At 39.2% G+C, this 25,387-nt stretch overlaps 1 protein-coding gene across 1 annotated transcript in view; it reads right to left on the bottom strand.

The window, feature by feature from the left end:
- The window catches only part of Rbfox1 (RNA-binding Fox protein 1), a 114,243-nt gene that overhangs the window by 74,041 nt on the left and 14,815 nt on the right, over positions 1-25,387 (bottom strand). The window contains exon 2 of the mRNA XM_011308031.1: positions 17,730-17,806. The gene's annotated coding sequence lies outside the window, so the exon portion shown is untranslated. The remainder of the gene's footprint in view (positions 1-17,729; positions 17,807-25,387) is intronic.

Genomic DNA, 25,387 nt, shown 5'->3' with positions numbered 1-25,387 from the left:
AAAAACGCGGGAAACGTGAAAATTGCCTTGTCTTTCCAAACTCACTAAAAAGATAATATAACACTCTGTTAAATCCTTATTTATCTCCACCCCCTCCATTCCACTTAATATTCCATCGTCATTCCTTCTATTTATACATCCCGGGGATTCCCCCTTCGATTTAATTGAAATCCTACGGGTGCACCCGCAGCGCCAAACGTTGTGGCGGTAAATTCAAATTACTTCACACTTATCGATCCCCCTTTCCCTTCCGCCCCCTTCCGGCCATTAATTTAGCCGCGTAAATTCCTACAATTTTGCAAACTCTATCACTCATTAATACAATTCCCATTAATTTTTTATTTAATTTCTTTTTGATGTGTTTTGTTCATATTTTTAACGGAGGGGGGGCTTGCGCCCCTGTTTCATTACGGGAGGCGAAATTCTCGGTGAATTTACGATCAAACGAGTTGTCGGTGAGGGGGTGGTTAGGGGGAGGGACGAGGGTGGGGGGAGAGGGCTGCACGTCGATGTCGTTAAACGCAGAAGTCAGTACTCCCTACCGTTACTTTTCCCAAACATTTACGTTTCCATACCCCACCCGCCCCCTGGCTCTTTATGTTGGCGTCACGATGATTGGCTGTAATTCAGAAATTTAATTTAAGAAGTTCCCAAGCACGGACGTCCCGCGGAAATGAAATTCTCGAATCGCGTCCGGTAAGTCAAGCGTCACGGATCGTGCTCACGTTTTTCATCCCCTCGTTGGCTTCCGGTTTATTTGGATTTTAAAGTGAAAATAGATCGATTTAAGGTGCAATTTATATTTTTCAGTCCAGAGATTTCCCTGAAAAATGGAAATATACACTTTTTGTCTCGATAAATCTTGGCAATTATGGGTCTCACAGAAAAAGTTGTTGGAGATTTTTTCATGGGAATTTTCTCACCGAGAAAAAAGGTCGACGGTGATTTTCTGGTAAAACGACGCGTTCGCGACATAAACACAGAACTCTGGAAAATAAAAAAAATCGACTTTCAATTACACAAATTAATTGGCTTGGCAATTATCTCCGAAGTGCCTGGCCCTACGATAAAATGTCACAAGCGATTTTTCGTCTGAAATTTCATCAGCTACAAAAAAGCTCTTGCAAACTTTTCCCGTAATTGCACTCATTGCGAGAGAAACGCAAAAAATCGGGTCGAAATTTTTTTCAAACCAAAACTCTGGAGATGATTGTCGAATGATCTTCATCATCTTCCTGTCAACGCATAGAATTAAAAAAAAAATCCAGCACATTGTCCCTAAAATCCCCGACATAACGTGCATTCATCACATTGTCAAGTCCCGAAGCTTTTATGAGATTTTTCCTCTCGAAATTAATTCCCGTTGCAGCGCTTTTTCAAGGGGATTATTTAACGTATACAAAAGGATAATGCAATCCCACCGATATAACAACGTAATAATTTCATTTTAATCTCCCCTGTAATTTTGTCCGCCCCCTTTTTCTTTTTAAAACCCAAAAATCCTCTTATCCACGAACATTGCGTACCTCCTCGGTATGAATTCTCGTCTGGGGGTGCGATTAATCGAGCGTGTCGTGGCATGTAAACGCCACTCGACGATTTTAACCCACCGATTGAACGAAGAAAATTTTCACCCCCTCATTTTCCACCACCACCAAACGACGTCTTATCACTGGAAAATTTACCTCAGTCATCCGGCAAATTGTCACCACTATTTTTCCTTACATTTTCGCTGCCCCACTCGCTCGTTTATTTTACCGTCCCGACGATTTTTCAACCGACAAAAGACGATAAGATTTTCTTTGTCGGTTCTTATCGCCAAATCGATCCTCCAGTTTGATTTCTCTATTTCAGACAAGTCCATTTTTTTTCAACAATTTTTTAAAGCCCGGCCTTCTCCAGATCTAGAGATTTTTTTTTCGGATAAAATTCATTTCATTCTCAAATCACAATTTTTTATAGCATTCTGTGGTTGCAATTGTTAACCCTATTAAAACACATCATCATAATATAATCCAGGAAATTCTGGGGATTCTAGTCTAGATAAAACTTCGACCACAGTCTCACGATTTTGGGGGTGATCTCGAGATATCCGGAATTTTTGTCCTTGGAAATTATTTCAATTCGATTATTTGATGAATGACGGCCTTTTTGATGGATTCTAGTTAAATTTAAAAATTAATTATTATTTTATCTAGATTTATTATAGTTGGGGTGTAACGAGAATTTTTATACACTCACAGATAAGGGGAATTTGACGTTTTCTGTAATTGATGGTTTATCTCGACAAATATGGACTTGAGGTGGAAATGTCAGAAGACTTTCTTGTAGTTGAATAAATTCTAGACACAAAAGGTCTTTTGATGTTATCTCCTAGAATCGATACTTTTCGAGATAAAACCATTTTTGACAGAACTGCGTCGTTCACGTCTCGTGTGAGTGACGTTTCGAAATTTTGGGAGTAAATTCTTAATTACTCAGTAAATATAATTCCATTATTCGGTGGGATCTAACAGTCCATGTGATCTCTTTACCTCACAAGTCCCTAGATTTCAATTAGAAGGAAAAAGAAATCGTTTAAACCTGTTAAAACTCATACAGCTTTCCACAACTTTGAGAAAACTCTATAATTTTATAATTTTGTAATTTTCAAGTTCATAGTTTTATAACTATAATTAACTCACCCTATCCAAATTAAATGAAGGGAAACGGGGAAGGGAGCAAAATGTTAAATACCCGGAGTATATATATACCGAAAAAAAAATATATAACCCCATTATTGCGTGTGGCCCGAATTAAATTATTCGAAAGAGTTATTCAATAAATTTAAATCTAACAGATACGAGACATACATCTAATGGATATTTTCTATTGCTCTACGAATGAAAAAAGAAAAAAAACTTAATTTCTCAAATTTAATGGTGATGATATAATCTGAAATATTTTGAAAAATAAAAATTTTTTGGTGTGACCCGACGTGGGAATAAATCATCGATATTTCCATCACCAGTATTTCGAAATGTGCGCGCACAGGTGCTGATAGAGTTTGTATTGAATATAAAACGAAATCAATTTCCCGACAGGCATCAGGGGCTTCTGTAATTTTCCTCAGTCCAAGATTTCTACAATTCCCTCTCCCCAGAATCGGCAATAGACTTTTTTTTCCTGGGCTTTTAGTCTTGGCGGTCCTGCAAAATTCTCATCCTCACGGTAAAAAGAGTGAGGAGCCGAGGGATGATTTATTATTCCCACGGCCTCGACCCGGAACAGCTTTTCACCCACTTTTTCATTCCCCCACCAACAGCCAAACGCCGTCGAATATTTTTCATTCTATTTTTCATCGAGGGCATTCCTTTCAATTTTTCCGTCCCTCTTTTTTGTTTCTCATTCGATGGTTTTTTTTTTCAGGTTATTTATTCCCTTTGCATCGGCCAATCGATCAACACAGCCTAGGGGCATTGATACGTCTATCAGAATTGTTTTTCTGAGGGCAATGATTTGTTTTTATTTTTTTTGTTTTCATTTGTTGGGATGAGACATTGACAGGTTTTATTTGTGATTATCAGAGGGAAAGTCGAGACTTTTAGATCTAGTTTACCGGACATTTAAGAGGAAATTTTTCCAATTTTTTTATTTTTCGAATGAAAAGATAGATTTTTCATTTCAAAACCATATTCTATTCAATTTTCTAATATTAAATTAGAATAATTAATAATTACTGTTATTATTGTTATCTCATATAATCCATTAGCCGCTAATTTATTATAATAAAATATTATTATAATAAAGTAGAAAAGGAATATTTTTCAAAAAGTGAAATTTGAATATTCCCGCACCTAAAAATAAAACCTGTTTTTTTAATGTATGCTAAGTCAAACGCGAAAGCTTGTGGAAGAATGTTGTCTTAAAAAAACTATTGCCAGAGCTTCCGGTGGATTTTTCAAACGAAAAGTGCTCTCTATTATCGCTGCATAATGCCTTTTCGTCCCGGTTTTATATTTTCATAATCCTCTTACAGCTTCGGATAAAATGAAAATGATAATGAAAAAAAAAAAACAGCTAAAATAACATTCGGCAGAAGTATTTTGCCAAATATTTGGGTTTATTAAACCTGAATGTGTAGTTTCAGGGACGTGAAAATGGGAGTAATCCCCTCCGAGTTCGAAATATATCCCCGGACATGTGTGGAGCTTTGCGAGAAAAAAAAAAAATTGCGATGCAATTCTTGTTAATACTCGAACCACAGAGGATTGCATAAACATGGCCTTTACGTTTCTCGTATCCCTTCATGTATTTGCCAAGGGCTTACTTTATCCACAGAATAAATTCGTTTCATTATTCAGAAGAAGCCGGCCCTCTGACGATGAAAGAGAAAATTTTTCTCCCATGTCTGTGAAAAATTCAAAACCAAAAGAAAATTGGGGTTTTTACTATTTTTTTATTTATGTGTATTCAAATTATTGAATTGCCATCGGTGGAATAATTTTTGATAGTTAAAATCGCTGGGGGGTGATTAATTGGGACTCTCTCCGGGATTTGAGGTGAAAATGGAAGATTTTCGAGCTATGGGAGAACGTAACATTGAAAATTTCTAGTCCATCATCCATTGGACATGAAATTTGAATGGAAAATTCAACGCAACCACATCGTTATTTTTAATGGACGTTAATGAACGGCCTGTATCAATTAACCATCGGCAGAGCTATCGATTACCCTCCGCATCGAACGGTAAAATAACGCAAAAGAGACGTCAGATATATGAACGGAATGGAAATTAATGATTCGTTTAGTATGTATTATTGAAAAACAATTGTTCACTCCCGTGTCTCGATTTTGAAAATAAAATTTAACGAGTCTGTCTAGCGTGAATGAATTGCTAAATGGATTTGCGTTTTTATCAGTTCAATAATTTCACAGTCCATTCGGATGGAACGTGATTATTTCGTTTTCAGAATTCTCATGCTCTCAATGTTTGAGAGGAATTCGCGGTGCGAAGGCATAAATAATTGTTCTACCTTGTTTGCCTTTCCACTTTTTAATTGTTTGCGGAAACCTCTCCTTTTTTTTCTTTATCGAATTCAGTTCGACCGGGAATACCAAATGTTTGTATTGTATTTTGATTTTTTTCCCGCCTGACGCGTATTGAATTTCAAATTGTTTCCCATTTATTTTTTTCAAACCCGCGGAAAAATATTTTCAACCATTTAGGGACACCCGGTGTTCATAACTCATGCATTTATTCCTCGCAATTAAAGGGAATTCTTCATCTTTTCTTTGACCCACTCGCGCTATTCCCGTAATTCTCTTTACTTTCTCAAAATAATTCCCTAAAAATGCCTCCAAATAAATAATAAAAAAAAAATTATTTTCAATGCAAAAATAATTTTTTAATTCCGTAATTTTTTTCCTCATGTTTAATGCATAATTGATTGTACGAGCGATTCTAATCACTCGTGAAGAATCCACAGGAGTGAAAGAGGAGAAAAAATTGTTCCTCCCTTGTTGAATTATTGAAATGTAATAAAAAGAAAAATCTTTATTTCAGTCCTCCAACCGACTCGCTCGTTCATTCACTTGCTTCATTATCACTATCTGAGGATTTTTTTTTTCTATCTTTTAGATTCGCACGAAAGCCCGTCGGGTTTTCGTGGTCCCATGGCGACAGAGTACCCACCCCCATATCTATCTAGTCTTGCGCCTAGGTGCTCGTTACTCATGCATTTATTCGCTCTAATTACGAACGCGTCGGTTATTTCAAGCGGTCCCCCGTTCTCATCTCTCTTTTCACTTTGGATATTCCATGAGTTTTTAAGTACCTCCTCCATCGTGGCTCATCGTTTTCACCGGGATATGACGATCTTTTGGGGAGTGATAACAGACCATTCGCGGGTAGCAATTCATTTGAAATTCTCGGGATAACTTTGGGGATGGTTCCTGGAACTTGGGAAGGAATTGGATTGAAAATCGAAAAAAATTTAATGTTTATCTTCGAGACGATAATTCGCGACTTTCAGAATTTTTATTTCAACTTTCGCATCAGGTACGGGATCTTTCACTCCTTTTATCGCACTTCAGGTATCAATATCACCCACTCGGCACCGGTCCACTTGATTCTCGCAATTATCGTCGCAACTTATTGTTCTATTTTCTCTTGTTTATTTCACTGATACAGTAAAGTACTCGAGTGGGTGTGCGTCCTCATTGCTCCGAGTTATGCCACTCGGAAGCATCCGGGGCTATCTTCCCCTATTTTTCCCAGACCCTCGTATTCTCTTTTTATTACTACCACCGATGCCAGCATCAACAATGAGAAACCAGGAAAACAATGAAATCCAATGAAACAGCATTCATAAAGTCGTAATAACTAATTTTGCATTTTAATTCTGGAGTGAGTGAAATTTTTCCGGTTATTAAATCGTTGGCTCTAGTGGGGGGTGGTGAATTGAATTTATCGGTGAGGGGTGAGATGTCTTGGGGATCGATCGATCGGGAATAAATATTCTAGGTGTTGTCTGGCGAATCCTCGGGATCATTAGTCTCTATAGAGTTCGTCTGCTATCTCTCCTCAGTTCTTTTTTTATGATCTATCACTTTTTTATTATTTCCCACTTTACCTCTACGGGACTTAGGTCATTCGTGTTTTAAAGGGATTGATAAAAAAATTCTTTTTTTAATACGATAAATTATAGATTAAAGGATATATTTAAAAATTATGGATAATATATTTTATTTTATATTCATTATTTCATTATTTATAAATTTATCGAATTTATTTTACGAAGTGAAGAGTGCAAGACGGAATGGGGAAAATAGAGGGTGGATGATTTTTGTATATTTGATGATATATTTTGAAAAATCTAGGTTCTCGCGGGTTGTAAAAAATAATAGTTTTTCCAGAAGAAAATACGGTTTTTCTCTTCTTTTAATGAGGTAATTTCCACTCTGCCACCTCCTACGGCCCTCCAGTCACTCGGTTCAATTTCTTCACCGCCATAAAAACCCAGGGAGGCATGTGCAAACAAATAAATTAAATACTGCGGTGAAATTGCATTGTATCGAGCGAGGAGAACGATCGACCTGGGACAAATGAACAATTTTTTTTTTGCGCACGCGGGAGACGCCATATAATTCCCCGTGAAATTTAACGACGTCACTGGGGCTCTCGACGCAGTACGTAAACGAAAAAAAAAAAAAAAAAAATGGCTGGGGTAGCAGAGGGGGTGAAATATAAAAATTTCGCTTTGAAACGAAAAGGTGAACTCAGCCCACCGCCGACTAACGAGATTACTTCGACGTACCCCGTGACGTACGTGTGAATGTTGTTTTTTTTTTTCACCCGTGAAACAAAAAAAAAACAATAATTTTTTTTTCTACCCCGTGAGCGCGGAGAATTGAGACTTCAGTGGGAATAAAAAGGATTTTAACGAGGCGAGTGTGTGTGGGTGGACATTTTTTATATGTCAGTTCGAGTATTGGATGTGGCGTGGGAAATGAAGGGAACAAGGGGGTGAGAGTACAAAGACAGTTATACAGTAAATTCACTCGATCTTCCATCAATTTCAGTTATTGTTGGGCTGTCGCTGAGAAACAATTGGAAACGCTTGACCCTGTTGGTTATGAGAGTTGACTTCCGACCAACTTCGCTTGTTGATTTTTGTTTTCTTTTTAGGGGAGGGTAAAATGGACCGTGTGGGTAAAATGCCATTTTTTCAGCGAGAAGGGTAAAATCCACCCCTCCCTTGCACGCCGCTCCCCCCAAATTACTGATCTATGCAATTGATCTTTTTTGAGGAAAAAAAAATACCTACACTCGCATCATTTTCATATTGCGGCGCGCTAAATAGATTTTTCTATCAATTTTTGTAACTTTTCTCTAAAATTTGATAAAAAATCAATAAATTTTAGTGAAAAGTTATAAAAATTGATGTATCGGGATGAAACTTTGTGAAAGGATAAATCATGATCTAACGGACAAACCCAATCCGATCGAGAGTTTTCAATAAAACTCAGAAAAATAGGAAAAATAACAAAATACCGGCAGAACATCCTTAAGTGGTAATTTTCCAAGTAATAAGGATTGTTATAGGTGAATTTCTCAATTTGATTTGGAATTCAATTAATTTATCATTATAGTTCTCATTGAACCTGTTTTATCGAACGATCACCAGTCGAGCGAAGCAAACAATGACACAATGACGCCTCCGCAATTTCATACAAAGACATTAGTGCAGATTGTGAATTCGCGTTTTACCGTTTTCCTCTTCAAATAACCTCGAAAGAATTGCCCTCATCGCCTGACTAATTCGACCAAACAATGACAATACAAAGACATTATACCCCTCGTACTGTACAAATAAATTTTCCAATTTTCAGTTTGGTACCTCTCCTTTCCACGAAAACAAATCAAAACAGCAAACACCAACGATACAAAGACCATCTCCCACCACCTACACCCTTTTCCCTCGTTTAATATCACTCTGTGACCACTTCTGAGCCAGTTAATTCCAGCATTCCTGGAACCTACCCTCCACTGGATGAAGGTGTCAAAGCCAGCGGCATAAGTTTCCACCCCCTTTCCACCACCTTCAGCACCACCTTCATCGAGGAGCAGAGAATCTGCTGGCGATGGCCAGCAAATGGAATTCCCGTTGAACAAAAAACCATTTGTCGTCAGAATGAAATAAAAAAAAGTATTACAAATTAAACGTCGGAAAATTAATTAAAGCAGTTCTCCCTTTTTTAATCCCCCATGCTCAACGACGTTTGTAAACACTAAATCGTTCCTTCCCAGAAATCCCCAACCCCCTTATCTTCCTCTCAAAAACTCCGACATTTTTGTTTCTGCACGAGTGACGAAACGTTCGCTTTAACGACGACTAGACAAGTTTGAGAAAATTCGGCACAGAAAGGGGGGGCAAGGGAGGCGGGGGTGAGTCTTCAGTATTCTCTCGTCCTTTTGGATTTTCCTTTTCTCATCTCCGAGACAACCGTCAGGAGTTGATGGAGGTGGGTGGAAAGGCGGTGAATAGGGGGGGTGAAAAGGGGGCGGGGGGTATATACTTTATTTCTGGCATTGCAGACGAATGCCACGGGGACGAGAAATACTCACCCCCTTCTATTGCGCATTCTGCCTTGACGCACTCCATTGTTCCGTAAAGCATCGCACGATTTCTTTCACCTTTTTTTCGGGGGGTGAGAGGGAGTGATGCATCGGATGTTGAGTGAAGACTCCATTGTTGCGGGATGGAGGGCATTGGGGAGGAAAATGTAGTTGAATTTTAAGAATTTTTTGGGGGTCTGGGAATGTCGGGTTTTTACGGGGGGCGCGGGCAGGCGCAGGGGGCCGAAGGGAAGGAGTTGTCACTGGAAATTGGTTCGGGGGACGAATTAATTCCGGTTTTTTTTTTTTGCATCTGGAATTTGTGGGGTTAAGGCGAGAGACACGCGGAACAATGGGAGAGGGTTCTTGCGGGGTTCCGCACCGAGACGAAGGAATTTCCACAGGGAATTGCAGAAAGAGGAGATTTTTCCAATTCCCGTAGTTCCTGAGAAAATGGAGATATTTTGTTCTCCACAAGTCAATGCGTTCCTCATTTTCAATTTTTGTTCTGCGCGGTTTATTTTGTAAAAAGTCTGTTGGAAAATATGAAAAAGGGAAAATCCCACAGGGGAAATATTTCCTGAACATAAAAGCCCTCCTCCATTTGTTCGTATATCCATCGTATCCCACTCTCGTCATACCGAGTACAAACAACAGTGTAGTGGGGAGTGAATGTTTTTATTTATTTTTCTTTTTAGAGAAAATGGGGACTGAGGGGAATTTCCTCACCCGCCAATTTTCCGTTCTTCCGTGACTTGGGATGACAACAAGGTGCGGATCCCTTTAATCCGTTCTATCAGAGGCAAATGAAGGAGGGGGGGGGGGGCAGATGGGGGAACAAATGGACAAAGGATTCCTTGTCCTGTAAAGACACTCGACAGTGCTCCATTGATAGGTGATGATGAATCCCGGGAATAAAATCTACATGAAAAACAATTGTCGTTTTTCAATTACGCCGAGTTAAAAAAACGATATTTTTCCGCTAGACCATTTTTCCCCTTTTCAATCAAAAAAAAAAAAACCAAAAACAAATAATGAACCAATTATTCTATAAAAATCTATTACATAGGTATTGATTTCTCAGTTGACGCTTTTCAGTATTTCAATAGACGGCGGCAGGAAAGCTGTATTCATCGGCGCAAAAGCCCCCCCCCCCTCCCCCCAACCACCCCCTTGAACACATACACAAGAGTAGAAGTACACATAATGTATCGATAAATCGGTCGTGCATTTCCTCTGTCTCTCGGTGTCTACGTGAATCGAAGTAAATATCGAACTGAACGAACGAAAAAGCGCATAGACACGGGAGAAAGGGATAAAAATATGGAGGGGGTGTGGAGGGTGGAATATGGAGGAGAGAGGTGTAGAAATTCACGAGACAGTAACGATGTCGAAACCGTCGGTGAATAGATAAATAAAATAACGAACGTGCTCCAGACACACTTCTCTCTTTTCGAAGTAAAAATTGTTCGGAGGTACTACCAAAAAATTTAGCTCACCAAATCGAACTAGATTTCAACAGCTATTGGATGAACATCGATTGGAATAATTATTCATCAGATTTTGTACGATAGTTGACAGATTTCCGAATGCGGGAGAAAAATCACTAGAAGACTATATTCAGATATTTTATTTAATTTTCCGACTGTTGACACTCCAATGTCAAAGCTAATTAATTACAGCACAACGACACTAGTTACCGCGGGATATTTCCATGCAGTAATTAATTATTGAACAGAAAGATGGGAATGCTCAAGTGGAGAAGGGGATGCGTGGGATATTAATGCGACACACCATATGACCGCAATTAATAAACGATGCGCCCACTATTCTTGTTTGCCCCCCTCGTCCTCCCCCTCCAGTGATCAATGGCCATCAATTAAAACGAATTTTAATTAACTGCCGGGGGGTTTTAATTAGGAGATAAATTTATCGGCGCATCACGCATTTTCGGGGATGATTGAATCAGGAAAAATCTGGAGATATTATTTGAGACTCTCGGTGTGTGTGGTCAACGAATTTATCCACCACTGAAATTACATTTTTTTATCCAACCCCTATCTCGAAACTTTAACTCTTTTTGGATTGATACTGGAAAATCTCTGTGACATTCCACCGACGCTGGGATTGCCCCATGGAAGAGAGATAGATTCGATTAATCGGCGAGGTTATCATCTCCGATTGCTCCGAGCTCGGATTTTCCACTGGTTTTTCTACTGAGGGGGAGACATTTCGTTTTTCCGCGGATCCAGTAAATGTTGTTAGTGGATATTTTCCGGAGCCATGGGTTTAATCTCCCGATGGGGAAAACCCTCGTGAGATCAATTTTTAAGTTGATTTCGAGATGTCTTCGGCGATTAGTGATTCCTTTAGCGGTTGGAGAATCTATCACTTTATTCGTATACACGGGGAGAAATGTTCAGTCAAAATTACGGTACTTTCGGTTCGCGTACCGATTACGGAATCGACTTGAAAAATTTATGTGTCGGTATCGTAATTTTTTACAGATAATTCAGATAGAAATTACGGAATGCCCAAGGAAATTCTGTGACTTTAAATAAAAATTACGTGACAGTGTTAAATTTCCTACACCCACGTTTCACAATACAGGACACATCATTTTTATTGAATATTTCTCTCTGTGTAATTATTTCCTTTTGAAAACACGATGAGAATTATTGTACGATAATTTGTCTCATATCTCTCCAATTCACATTTTTCTGTTTTCGTCTGGATTTTCACGATTTGTTATTGTGCTAGGCAAGATCTATCGACCTATTCTCTGGTATACACACACTTTCCGTTCCATTTGGCTTTTCTTTTTTTTTCAACACAAGTCAGGAATAAGTAAGGCAAAGCAAACCTCTTACGTTTCCATTTACCGAAACGGTTTTTCAACTGGTTTCACCTTGGCTCTTTAATTTTGCTCTCGGCGTTTTATTTCATTCCCTGGATTTTTCTTTTTTTCAGAATTGCCAGGGATACAACGCCACTTGTTATTCCGTTGACGTGCGGTTTACGTCAGCACTTACAGTCTATTTTACAGCGTTGAGGGGAATGTTTATTTTTTTTTTTTCGACCAAATTTAAGGGGATCCGTGATCTGTGGGGTTTCGGAGAAAAGCACAAGAGGTACAATGAGATGGTTTTAATGAGCTCTGATACGTGCCAAGTTTTCAAAAAAAGGCGGCATAAAAATTGAAGAATTTCACTCAGCCATTATCAAGCTGGAGACGATAAAAAAAATATTATCACGAAGCAAGAGATAAGATTTTCGTTCTAAAAGTTAATCCACGATTTTCGCTAATCGTTACCACTACCAAACCCAACATTAAGCCCTCGACAAATGTCAAAATGCAGGAATTGGGTTAAAGGCGTCTGGGATGGCAGTCGCCCCCAAGTGTATCACAGAGACATTAAAATACCCTCAGTGGCATATCCACCTGTTTCTCCCCCTTCATCTTCATATCTATCTCGACGAAACAACCACCATTCCCCCCCCCCCTTCCACCCCTCCACCCCTCGAGGCATTTCCGAGTTGACGTACATACGATGGAGTTTCCCTTTCCCCGAGCAGGAACTTTCGTGTCTCGTGTGCTTCCGGAAGACTTCAAGCTTTCCACCGACTCGCCTATCCCTCTTCTTCAACCCTCTGGAAGGCCCCACCGGAACTCGAGTAACGTATATACTACTCCAACATATCCACCCTCCATCCCCTCACAAGCCCACGTTTATTCCAGCCTCGTATCTTGCAACTCACGAGGTATACCTGAAGTACACGTCCACTGGCAGGAACGAAGTAAGACAAATGCGTCCCAGGTGTCGTCACCAGACCGAGAAAAATCGAATCTCGAGTTTACGCCGAGTTGACTACTTTTCCCTACTCCTGTGTGTTTCCATTTGTCGTGTAGCCTGGGGGTAGAAAAGACCATTCTCTCTTGTGATTCGATTTCTACTCGCTTATCGATGCTACACCAGTGATCAAAGTTTTTTTTTCTCAATTGTCAGACTCACTCACGATAGAATGGCTGATTGTCATTTCATTGGATAGAATGGAAAATTTACCTGTTTGTTGATAAAGATTTAAAAAAACACGATAAATTTTACGCTAGTAGTTATTGAATTACGGATGGAACAACATTTTTCTTGTAGATATTCGCTGCTATTTGATCAGTCACTAGTTTTCGATATCAATTTATTGTAATAGTTGATAGTTATTTTGATTATTCAATTCCTAGATTTGACTAAATTTGTGTAACCAGTATGCGGTGGGTTTCAGTAATTATTCTATGCCAATTAAAATGTGCAATTGAATTATTTACATATAATCAGGCGATGTGCTTTCGGGGGAGTTACAAACAACGAGTTTGATGGCTGAGACAATAGCGAGAGACAATAATAATCGAATGGCAGTGACCGAAGGGAGATTACCTAATTAGCAATTAGCACCGTTGTAGCCCCGGATTTTCGATGGGTTGGATAAATGCAATGGCCCCACGTGTGTTAACGCCCTCGTGGATGATTCAACCATCATTTCTCCATGTTTCTACACGTCAAACCCATTCCACCGGAGTCGATTCCCAACGGTTTTCCAACATCGATGTAACATCAATACAATCAATTTCGGGGTATGATTTATGATTTAACGCGTTTCCACGCGCGGATGCCTGGTTTTATGAATTTCAGACGAATTTTTGTGTCAATCATTCCGAGAATTAGGGGCGATAAGCTTTTGCGTCATGGTTCTATCGCTGGATGTATTAATTTGGTGGACTCGTGGGAGAAGGGGAAAATGAAATGAAATTAATGAATGTCACTGTGATGAATTTTCCACAGAGGTACAACGCAATGGTAGATTTGGATTTTTGGAAAATTGAAAAAATCAGGATGTTAATCACCCGGAAAAATTGACTAATGGAAATCGCTGGAAATAATATGATGATGGAAATAATATGATGATAATGATGGAAAATTTTCGAGCGAAGCACAAGAGAAGCTTGTGACGTGTGAATTTCGGGACAGAGTTGGTAAATCCCATCGATTTAAATAAAAACTGTTAATTAGACATTAGAAACTACTTTGTCGACGAGAGATAGGGATTACCCGGAAATTTCAGAGTGTCAGTAATCCCGGACAGGTACCCGCCATAATCAGGCCTGCTAGCCAATGCAAGCTAGACTACACACATACGATGTGTGCAAGCAACTGAGGTAGGGGAAACGGTCATTAATTGTGGCGAGGCATTAAATCCGGGTACGTCGATAGGGGATATACAGCAGGTGCAAGCCAGACCTCCGATGTGTGATCCTCGGTGTAGCCGACGCCTGATATCCACCCAGGGCTTTGCTCTCGACACTAAGTGCACGCACTACCCTCCACGACAATTAGTATGTGTCAAAGGTCAGCCCTTGTTACAAATAACATCGGTGTACCGAATTTATCCAAACGTGTTGGATATCAATTTTTTTCTTCAGGTTAAAAATTCACTCGCAAAATCTTCTTATATTTCTGGATTTAGGAAATATTTATTTCTTTGTTATTCTTTGTTGTAGAGCCTTTTCTTCGTGTCATAAAAAGGGGAAACAACTCCCGGAGAGACTTTCTCCGTGCGGATTTTTCCCAAAATATATCTGGTGAGGATATAGAGTGGGTCAAGAAAGGAGAGACCGGGGGTTAAGGGTGGATGGAGAAATTGTGGAATGCCCTCTGGAGAGGGCAGAGATGAAGAGTTCAATATGGGCCTCACAAGTAAGGTTTAGAATCAAACAATTTTAAATAACAATTCTCATTGTTTAAAATACTCAAAGTGTTTGATTAATCGAATCCTCATAATCTAATAGAGCGCATCAGAAAATTCTTACATTTCACATTTCACTTCAGCCAAACATTTCCTTTAAAATATTTTTCTCCAAAAGCAATGAATTATCAATGATTGCAGTAATCAGTGATATTCTTCGGAATAGCGGAGTTCCCTACTCTGTTATTTCACTAATACTCCGTTGAAAATAATATTATTGCACAACCCTGCGCTTCCGGGAGAACTTTGTCTCGGAGGGAAAATATTCACCTGAATATCCCAGAAACTACTGGAGATAAACGAATCGTCTTACTGAGTTTTCAAGCGGAAATTTCACCGGCTTTAAAATGGGGTCATTTTCGAGTTTCTCCCTATTCTCTAGCTTTTCGACCACGAAATAGCAGTTTGCATGCTTACTTCCGTTTTTATTTCGTATTCGTAACTTCTATCGAATTATTCACAACGGTATGCAAATAATATTCTGTGCTCATCAAAACGAGATGGTGAAATATTACAAAAAAGGGAAATTGTTCTCTCAGGTGCGGTTTTTTTTTTTTTCAGTGGGAGATCAAAGCGAAGCTCCGACGCGATTTGGTCCAGAGATAGTTTGCCATTGGGATGGAGGAGACTTTTAGCTTGTGGCGGAGTGCTTTACGCAAAGTAAATGGGAAACTCACGGTCTTTGAGGGGTTTTTCTCATCTGAGGAGTCATTACAGGCATTTGTAATCGCTCAAACGTAGTTTTGGGGGGAATAATGAACGGCGGTTGAGCATTTGGAGAAAAGACAGGGCAATTGCCGACTCGACCATCTGAGAAAGTCCACAGCGATACGGGGTAGAATGATGGCCTTTGGATGAGCTTAAAGATTTTATAAATTTGGAATCTGATTGGAGTAATTCCTGATGAAGGATAAAATTTGGAGATTTGGAGGGTTTGACACACGAGGATTTGACCTATCTAAAATAGAAAACCAGACTGTCTCGCTAGTTCTAGTTACGCTGTGTCGCGCTATCTCAAATTATCCTGAGGGCCAATTTACGAGGTAACGTCCAACTGCAGACGTCACCTATTCCCTGGCAATGTCTACCCTACCAACCTCTCGTAGAGTGGTAAATTGAATTCACGTCAACCACGATGAAGTCGAATCAACTTAACGAGTTAACCAAATTTGATTATTATATGGTAACACAGAGGTAGTACAAAGAATACGTGAATATTCATGAAACATTTATCAAACACCCAATTGTTCAACAATTAGGGGATTTAATATGAGAAATTAAAGTCGTTGGCATTGCAATTTAATTAACAATTCAAATTGAATGATAATTTGTGATAGAGGGTGCTCTCTGCCAAATGCTAAACGGTGGAAAGGGCGGTGGGCGATGGGCGATGGGTGATGGGTGATGGGAGTGAATTCTCTGGATGGCTGAAGAAATTCCTGCGTGGAAAACTTCAGCATTACAACCATCTCTCCCTCATCTCAAACCATTTGCTCATCCAAATGATTATTTAAACGGTCTGCGACAATTTAAAATCATCTGTAGCTGAACCTCAAGAATTGTCAACCATATCAAGAAGATCAGAGACAGAAGGAGTATTAAAATCCATGGATTGTTCGTTCAATTAAAAATCATGAATATCCATTATTGTTGTTTCAGATATCTCCCAGCTGACGTACCATCAACTCAGAGATATCCAACACTTCCCATACAACTGGCCAAGTCTCTATGGAGTGTCAATGAAGCTTCCGAGGGCTAACTTTGCCGAACAAATGAGGAGGTGAAACCTGTCCGTGGTAGCACAAGGTGGATTCATCTCAAACCACCCATAACCAGAGCCAGAACAGAGAAGAACAGAACCTGTACTGCTGCAGAGGGGCTTTGAGGGGTGGAGACTTCTGTTCAGCATCGACCTGCTCTCGATGCATGAAATTAGGAAACTCTAGTGACGTCAGCCCGAGTGAAAACTCATCCCCCAGAAGACAATGGGCTCCAGGTACTCAGAATATTCTCTTTTACGAGAATTGTTTGAAAACAGCTGGAAAACTTGGCTTTTTGCAAAATCTTAGGGTGACACCATTAATCAAATTTTAGTGGGATTTTCTTATAGCTCTTCTCATTTGGGATTTAGAGGTCTCGCTGCGATATTTTGTCGGGCGAGGATCGATCCCGGGGTTGGAAAGTTCAGAGGTCATGCTGAAGGCGTCGCATACTATTTTAGTGAAACTCTTTGCTGATGATTTTAATTTTTTAACAAACAGTCTGTTGATCTCATTGTTTTGTTTGGAGGTTTTATTTCTCTTGTTATGGAGGACCATGATGGGCTTTGTATAAAGGGACTATTAAAATTTATCAACTCGGAGGAATGACAAAGTTCAATAGTACTGTATTGGAGTTAACTTGGAAAGGCGGTTACGGTCACGATTCAGTCACGAGAATCCAAACTTGGATGAGGGTATGGGAGAAAAGCGTTGGGGGGTTTGGTGGGAAAATAGGGGGATGGCATCCATGAGATTGCACCCCGTAGTCTAGTGGTATCCCATTGAAATTCCACGTGGGGATCGTGGGATTTCGCGGGGGCAAATCCTACATTCTCCCGGACTAATTTCATTTTCTCACTTGCGTCCTCCTTACACGCAATTGTAGCGCTACAAAAGTTTAGGATTGAGGGCTAGATTCTTCGGGAGGGGGTGAATAAATTTTATGGGGTCTGGATTATTTTTTAATCGACAGACATGCCTGGGTAATGGGACGCAAAACTTTTGAAAATGGGAAATTTTACGGCTGAAGAGATTAAAGGTTCGATTATTTTAAATTGCCAACTACAACTCACCACAGTGTGTTCCAATCCACCAATCACAGCAAGGTCGACGTTAATTCCTCGATTCCCACCAAGCTTCCCACAGAAATCTAAAATCGAAGAGAATTATGTTCATTATTCTTTACATCAATTACACAGCTATCGAAAAGGAAAACGTGGAGAACAGTTGTTGGAGGAGCTCTAGGTGGCAACGGGTGTAAATACGATAGAAAAAGGCTTTGGGGGTGGTGACAACGGTGTATTTTCACCCTAGAGGGGCTAAAGCCGATTTCCAATGACACGGGACACGCATTAGTGAGTTTACAACACTGCGATAGTTTCAAACTCATTTTTCTTTTTACCTCTCACAATTGCTGGATTTTCTCGGGATTTACTGTGGGCAGTTGGAGATTCAAAATTGCCGCCAATCAGTTGATTTCAATCTCACCATAAAATAAAATAAAAATAAATATTTGCCCCATTGAAAAATAATTGGCGGACTCCATCGATTTGGGTGGCACCATTTCCTGATTTATCGGGTCATTTCTGTTTTTCGATTTTTGAGGAATCGAGTGAATCGAGTGAATCGAGTGAATCGAGTGGGTAATTAATTCATCGAACTTCCGATGTGAAATCGACATGGAGAAACTGTTCAACTCAAGTTATTCGACGTCTCAGACCGGAAATCGATGACGTCATTGACGAAGAAAGAAGCTCCCTTTGGTCGTTTTCCGGTGCGAAAGGCTTTTAGAGTCGTCCAACGGAATGGCGGATCGTCCAATAAAAATACCGAGGGAGGTCGACGTAAGACCAATAAGTCTCTCCGTGTGGCATGTCTGCCAACAGTGAACGTGATCATATTGAAAAAAAAATATTCGAGGGCATTAGAAAACGGAAGGAATTCCCATTTCTCGATTTATCCAGATGGGAATCTCCTCGGGGACGAAAGGGTCATGTTATTTACAATCATCATATTGCAATGACCCATTTTCCTCAATCCATCATTTACACTTTCAACTGATTTATTTATTTACTCGCAGAGAATTTTTTTTATTAGAGAATTTTCACATTGATTTCTTTTTATTTTATTGAAAAAAAATTATTTCGAGTTACATTACATCTCGGAAATTCTCTTATCACTGGCATTACTTTTAGAAAGTGAAAAAAACCGACTGAAATCCCTTGAAACCCTCGTTTAACTCTCGAAACGATGGAAAGTGTAGATTTTTTTTTCTCCATTATTTTATGCGAGGCCGGTGGATTTACATATTTTTGGATTAGGAGTACATTCAACGAGAGACCCGGCAAAAGTCACGTACCATGGATATTTTATGATATTTTCCGTCTTCCTTACTCCCGTAATATATACGTCAAGCCTCAACCCCCACTGGCTCATCTCTCAGGAGTCCGCTCGTGAAGGGTTAAGTCCGGAAAAAGCTATCCCACCTCAAACCCCCTTCAACTCTTCAGCAAACCCTTCGTAAAGTCCATGAAAAGTCTCTCCGGCGAGCCGTAAAAACTCGTGAAATTGCAGTTTACACGTGACACTCGCGTTCTCAATGTAAAAATAGAAAAAAAAAATCGAAAAAAAAAGCATAACCAAAGGGCAAATAATGAGAGAGGAAACCTGTCCTCGAGATTCCTTCCACAACATTTTTTCTTCTCTCCTCCAATTTTTAATTCTCTTCTCTTCCAATTTAATGTTGAATTTTTATTATTAATCTATTTGCATTATTGACCCATAAATTTAAGCCAATCATTTTGAGACCTTCAATTTCCAGCGTTGACCCGGAATTTCCAATTCTGTTATCATAATTTCCATTCGATCCATTCCATATATTATAAATATAGATATCACATCGACTAGTAATTTATTTAATTTATGTAATTTATGACACAGCTCATGTGATCCTGTCGTTACAAGAAAAATCCATCAGCGGGTGTCTCCGGGATGATATAAAATCCCTCGGACTGCAAATAAAAATGGAGAATCCAGAGGGAAGGAGATCTGACCCAATTTCCCATTTTCGGGGGTCGAGAGGGGGTAGCTTTCCCAGAGGGATAAAGGATGTGCATCAGCACGTGGACGAATGGTGGAGGAGTCGAGTAGCTCAATCGTTCTTCGCACTCTGATGTATCGCTGTAGTTTAGAATTCTAGCAGTGAGTTGCATCCAAACGATGTCTCCACGTGAATTGAGATATTCCATCTCGAGTTTCACTGGAGGATGATTAAAATGAACTGGTGATAAAATTCAAGAGTCCTCTGTATTTTTTTTTTTCATGGTTTTTTTTTCACGGGAGCGGATCGAATCAAATTTTGACGGGGTAATTAATATTCATGGGGGGATGAACGGGCGTTCGATGTTTAACTGCACTCGGTCCACCTCTGATTGGAAAGGGTTAATGAAGAAACTGAGGGGGAGATTCATTGGTTCAGCGTCACGATTCGTTTGTTCATGCGAATGTACCGTTAATGGTGAATTTGTTTGGTAATGAATGAATTATCTTTCGATTATCCGTGGTAATGACGATCGCAGATGATCATGTGCTTGACGGTTTTCATTAATCATTCGATGCATTGGGTTTCATTAAAAAAATTATTTTAGGGGAGAACTGGAGAATATCGACACCAGGGGTTTAGTGGGCCATTAATTAATTTTCAAAATTATTCTTTTTTGCATCTCTATTGCAATCTGGACGAAACTATTAAAAGATATCAAAACTTTTTCAATTATAAAAATACATTTGACAGGAAAATATCTGAAGGATGAAAAAATCAAGTTGACTTGAATCATCTCAATTCTGATAATTATTTCATAGTCTGTAATTAAAATGTTGACCAATTTTTCGGTTTGCTGTATCACGTGAAGATTGATCGTCAAAAAATGGACAGTGGATTGAAATAATGAATTCTCAAACCCAAAAGGCAACTTCGCCGAGTCCATTAAAGCTGCCTTGTAGCCCCTGGGGGGATATCTCCTGTGGGTAAATAAACAGAGATACTTGTGACCGAGGTCCGGGGCCAGGTTTGAGAGAGACTATTTTCCAGGGGTAAAGGGGTAGGTCAGGGGGGTGCAATCGGGGGATATTTTACGAAAGAGCCAGGGGAGGATGGCGTGTCTCGGTTATCGATCCTCACCGCCCAACTGGCCAACTAGAGGGTACAGTGCACACACGTAATTCACCGGGTTATTCCTTGCTCACATCCTTCTCCATAAAAAAAAAAGGTTATTAACCCTCTCCGCTCTCATTAAATTCCCGTACACCATTCAATGATATTATTTCACCCCCTTCTATATCCCGCCCCTGTCGTATCTATCCAATCGCTTTATTAATATTTTTTATCTCGACAATTTGTTACGAGTCGTACTATCAAGCGTAAAAACTGAATATATGAATAATAAAATTCACCGGTGTACGTTTGAATTGAGTGAACTTCAAGAACGTGGGGATATAGTCGATAGACTTTATCGGACTTTATCGGTGCTCTATGGGTTCAGAAATTCACCATCAAATTGAATTAAAGAATATTCCGTAAACTATCGATGAGTCGTTCGTTTCAGAAATTTAATTAGTCAATCGATTACAGAATAGGTGCAGTAAAGATTGAATACGATTTTTTCAATTTAAAATTTTTAAACCGCTTCCGTAGAATTGTATATATCGAATTATATCGAAACTATGCGAGTGGTGTCGATGAATTGATCGATTAGTAAAATGTATTGGACTAGCTAAAAATATCTAGTTAATTCTAGTGATATTAGTAATAGTGAACAAATATTCAGAAAATTGGTGACATAGCCCTTCGATATTCTATTCGATTCTCGAGTGTGCACCAGGTGGCCATAATTTCCGTATCCCGGTAGTTTATGGTAGTGCCACAGTTTAGCCCCAGGCGTATATCGAAAATCCAGCCTTTCGATATCACTCGAGTGTTCCTGAGAGGTGGCAGTGGTGGAATGAAAGGTGGAGGTGGGTTAACACCGGAGCCAAACCACCACCACGAGCATCAAAGCTCCCAAGTAGAAACAGCCCAACCCCTCTCCCCGAGTTATATCGAGGATCTAGGGGTAAGGGAATCCTTACAAGTGGACCGAAACGTGTGAGAGAGCAGATGTAGCTTCCCTTGGTGTTTTACGCGCCAGATAAAGTTCTCTCACTCCACCAGAACAGATACCTTTTATCCAGGTTCAATGATACCCATGGGTTTCTACCATGAATTTTTAATTTCTCTCTCACGGTTGGAGCACTAGGAAATTCCTTGAGACCCCAGAGTACTCGACGATTTATTTTTCATTAATTATGAGATACGCCATAGATTGGCACGTAAAAATCCCCATTACCTTTATCAATTGCTAGACTAAAAAATCTAATTCAAGTTGAACATTCCTAATTTTACGTAAACGAGATCAAAGGGAAAATTCTCCAACTCATTTTTATTATTTTCTTCCTTTCCTTTTCTTTTTATTTTTCATTCTTTTTTTTTTTTTTTTTGCCATTTTAATTTCATGGCTGGGCGGAAAAGTTTTTCGCGGAGGAATTTAGTTAATCCACCGATTTAACGACGCAGAGTGGAATCTCGTTAGATTCTATCTCATTCCCCGCACAGCCCCGTCAATTCCCCATTCCCTCTTTACTCCTTCACCCCTATCCCAATGGGTAAAGATCACGCGATAAGTTGCCTAATTTAGTCGTCGATTTGCGTAATGACGAAAAAATTCATTTCCAGAATGGTATACCAACGGCAAAGGGATAAATTGTCAAATTTTTCAATGATTCGGTGGTATCTTCGTGTTATCGTCTTTGTCGCATTTGTCTTGTTGATCTTGATCAACTCTTGACGCAAAAGGTCTTCATTACGACCGAGGCCACGAACGAGCGTGATTCATCAAAGTATTCGTTCTACTTTCCCGAAATAAACTCAATCCTTTGAAAAACCATAAATTTTTTTTCCATTCTAAAACCGAATAAAATGGTGAAAGGTCGCTGTTAAATTTTAACAACACTACACGAAGAGATTACAAAATACTCAATAAAAATTACGTGTCTTTTCCATATTTCCGGAAATGTTACGGAAATGTTACGGAAATGTTACGGAACTGTCACGTCATTTTTACCTAGTCACGAAATGTTTGTACAGTCTTTCATAATTTTTATCTGAATTATCTGCAAAAAATTACGATACCATCAAATAAATTTATCGACTCGCTCGGTAAGTGACCTAAAACTTCCGTAATTTTGACCGAATATATCTCTCCGCGTACGTTAACGACTCTATTTCTTAAAATAGAACCAATAGTCGTCTCGAAATCTAACAAGATTATCGAAATTTTATATTCAATCCTCGAAACCGAGAATGCATTTATTAATTAATTTTCCCAAGTAATCCCCTCTTTTCTCTGCTCCGGGAACTAGAGAATTACGTAACCATTGCTTATAAGACTTCCCCATGGAATTTTCGTTGAAATAGCCGAGGAATATCGGTGGGTTATAACGAGAGGCTCCCAAGATTAACCCACCCACCCGTCCCACCGGATAAACCCCTTTGCTAGCGCTACTGGAGAGATGTAACGAGGACACGTGCAACGATGGATACATGGGAAATATAGGTATATAATAGCCGTATCGTGAATCCTTGAAGACGGGCCCTGGAGATCAACCTGGATCATAATATCCCAACGCCTATATCCTACAACCTTCGTAATTCGATATATCTCGTTATCAACCCCGGGTAAATCTCCACCGAATGCAAAGAGAGGTAGTTGAAACGATTTTAACAACTAGTTATCAACATCAACAACTATTTAATAATAATATTTCTTGATGATTTTTGGTGCCTAGATGCCCGTTCGGAGGTCTCCGAAAGATTAAAAAAAAATTAAAAGTTAATTGAAATTCTTCTGCCCTAAGTCGGAGTTGAACCCGCGGCTCGCGGTTTTGTTGGCGGTCATCTATTTGTTACATTTCAATAAATATAGTTCCAATGAATATTTGCTGTGATGTAGCAGCTTGATTCTTTGTTGATTTTTTGAATTGTGGTTGAAAAATAAGAAATTGTTGTTGGAGTTTTTAATTGTATTAGACACTCGACGCGCTGATTATTAATTTAACGCAATCGACGCGCAGATTATTCATCTGTAAGATTGTACTGTTTAAAAATTACTTTTGAAATATGTTTTTAAAAATAAGAAATTGTTGTTGGAGTTTTTAATTGTATTAGACACTCGACGCGCTGATTATTAATTTAACGCACTCGACGCGCAGATTATTCATCTGTAAGATTGTACTGTTTAAAAATTACTTTTGAAATATGTTTTTAAAAATTAACAAATTGTTGTTGAACTTTTTAATTGTATTAGATACTCGACGCGCTGATTATTAATTTAACGCACTCGACGCGCAGATTATTCATCTGTAATATTGTACTGTTTAAAAATTACTTTTGAAATGTTTTTAAAAATTAACAAATTGTTGTTGGACTTAGAAACACCTTAGAATTTTTAAACATAACACATTACGAGGGGCTACTCACTCCCAAATTGATACCACTTCATTTTGAGGTCGACTTCAAATGAATTTCGTCATGATTTCGGTAATTGCGAAGGGCACGCGATTTCAGTGATTTCAGGCTTCAGAACCAATGACTTTTTTATTTCAATTTTGTAGTTAACGATTGCAGTTAAAACTGAGTCATTAAAATCACAGCAAAAATAATTCGAGAGAATAATGAGACAATTATTGTAATTAAACTTTTTAGTTTAGAGTTTCGATTCGCATCGATATAAATGTGGACATTTATTTCCCTTTTAGAGAAGATATTTGTATCTCGTTTCTATTTATGACTGCAGGGTGAAAATATAAAATTCACGCTTGGTGAAGTTGGAGGTGTTATAACAACTCCATTATCATTGAGAAATTATACAAAATGGTGATGTTCTTGTGGTCTGGAGGATGTCGCAGTGTAATAAACCGTCTTAAGATGGCTGGTAACATAGTGTCTGGGGGGATGGGTGACAACGACATGATCTCGTGGGTGCCAGATGGCCCCGACGCTGATCGAGAGCGCCAACTCTGTTCCTCATGTACCCTCACCTGGTTTTATATAATACTCCATTCTCACCCCAACTTTCTTATTCAATTTGTCGTTTGCGTCCACCCCTTGACTCTCCTCCGTTGAATTCTTTTTTCAACCCTTTGTCCCGTCAAAGTGACCACTTTTCTCTGCCGTTCATTTTCTCTGGCTACTTCCTTAGACTGTCCGATCTCTTCTTCTTTTTTCAACAAAAAAAAAGAGTCAAATCGACGATAAATACGGAAGACTTGCCACCGAAAAAGAAGCTTGGTCCTTTGTCGATAAATAAAATGGTAGATTGCCATATTGGTGGTTTATTTGGTTTTGTGACTGGGGAGAGATGAGTCCGAGGGTTTCGGATGGGGCAGAATTACCCAATCTTTATCAACTTTTCCAACTTGTAACTTGATCATGAGAACGTTATCAAATTACTCAAGTGACGGCTGATCTTTCTCCTCGAATTTTTAATTCAGAGGTCATGTGTACAGTTTGAATGACCACTCCAACAACAGAGGGATCAGGAAAATTCGAGACAGCAATTCCTCCGGTGAACACGAAAAGTTGGATTTTAGGGGTCTCAAGTGCAGTACGTAGGAGGAGGAGGAGGAGGAGGAGGAG

The sequence above is a fragment of the Fopius arisanus genome, unplaced genomic scaffold, assembly GCF_000806365.1.
Source record: "Fopius arisanus strain USDA-PBARC FA_bdor unplaced genomic scaffold, ASM80636v1 scaffold00057, whole genome shotgun sequence".
Lineage (NCBI taxonomy): Eukaryota > Metazoa > Arthropoda > Insecta > Hymenoptera > Braconidae > Fopius > Fopius arisanus.
The sequence above is the reverse complement of the archived record's forward strand: the minus strand, read 5'-3'. Positions and strand labels throughout refer to the sequence as shown.